This window comes from Triticum aestivum, chromosome 2B (assembly GCF_018294505.1).
Source record: "Triticum aestivum cultivar Chinese Spring chromosome 2B, IWGSC CS RefSeq v2.1, whole genome shotgun sequence".
Classification (NCBI taxonomy): Eukaryota; Viridiplantae; Streptophyta; class Magnoliopsida; order Poales; family Poaceae; genus Triticum; species Triticum aestivum.
This window is the reverse complement of record NC_057798.1, coordinates 506,906,234-506,907,989: the sequence shown is the minus strand read 5'-3', so window position 1 is coordinate 506,907,989 and position 1,756 is coordinate 506,906,234.

Below are 1,756 nucleotides of genomic sequence, written 5' to 3'. Positions count from 1 at the left end.
TACCACAAATAAAACAAAACAAAGGATTTGGCTTCCAGAATAAGCCAGAACAAATACATATGATAGAGATTTACCCAATCCCATATCATGCATCTGTCGAAAAGATATTCTAGGAGCTACTGGAATTCCCACCTATAAACTCCCGAAACTTTCTGGTTATGCAATCTGGTGTTGGGGATACAGGGGAAGCAATATATCTCACCCAAACTAACAATCCCTACATCCAGCTGTATCCATCCGTCAACACATAACCAAGAAAACTCCGGAAATTGTGTACCTGAACCTTCGAAAAGCATCCGTTATACGAGCTATGGCAATGCTCCCGAACTCCAGCCCCAGTACTGGGTGGCTTCGAGGTTATCTCACCAACAATTGCATAAAAGAGATGTTCGATGTCGGCAAAACTCAGGTATTCTAGAACTGCAACGATAAAATTGTGACGACAACACCTTGGATCTCAACTCCCCAGGTCACTGCCACATAAAAGACAGGAGGCACCAAGAACAATGTTCTCATCACAAAACCATCGGAATGATTCCAAGATACCCACATGATCCTAAATTTTTTTTTGTGAAAAATTGAGGAGAGGAAAGACAAAACATCTACGTCGAGAGTCCTCACCAGAGCGACGAAGGGGGCTGAGGAGTAAAAAGAATCCTACTCTCCGATACATACAATCCTAAGACTCAAAATAGTTTTCTTCTAGACTCAACAACGGACAACAATCAAGGGCGCTCCTATGGTCGGTCGAGGCTATGATTACCAACTTGTCACGCCCAAGATGCGACCCTATCCTAAAGGAACTCGAAGGTCCCATCAAGGATAGAAGCACATCTTGAAGACGCTTTTGCAAGGTGGAAATCATTACGTCAACGTTACATAATAGATGGGGATACATACAAGAGGCATACAATACCACACGAATACAACATCACAAAACATAAGAGCATCATCCGACTACGGATGAAACACAAACAGAAACTCAAACGACATCCACCCTACTAGCCCAGGCTGCCGACCTGGAACCTATCCCCTGATCAAAGAAGAAGAAGAAGAAGAACTCCAAAACAAGCAAACATCGCTCTCACGTCAAGATCATCGCATAACCTATACCTGCAACTGTAGTTGTAGTAATCTATGAGCCACGAGGACTCAGCAATCCCATTACCATGGGTATCAAGACTAGCAAAGCTTAATGGGAAAGGAAGGGGTAAAGTGGTGAGTTTGCAACAGCGACTAAGCATATATGGTGGCTAACATACACAAATAAGAGCGAGAAGAGAGCAAACAGAACGGTCGTGAAGCTAGCAATGATCAAGAAGTGATCCTGAACTCCTACTTACGTCAAACATAACCCAAAAACTGTGTTCACTTCCCGGACTCTGCCGAAAAGAGACCATCACGGCTACACACGCGGTTGATGCGTTTTAATTTGGATCTGGTGTCAAGTTATCTACAACCGGACATTAACAAATTCCCATCTGCCACATAACCGCGGGCACGGCTTTCGAAAGTTTATACCCTGCAGGGGTGTCCCAACTTAGCCCATGATAAGCTCTCGCGATCAACGAAGGATATACCTTCTCCCAGGAAGACCCGATCAGACTCGGAATCCCGGTTTACAAGACATTTCGACAATGGTAAAACAAGACCAGCAAAGCCGCCCGATGCACCGACAAATCCCGATAGGAGCTGCACATATCTCGTTCTCAGGGCAACACCGGATGAGACTAGCTACGAGTAAAACCAACCCTCA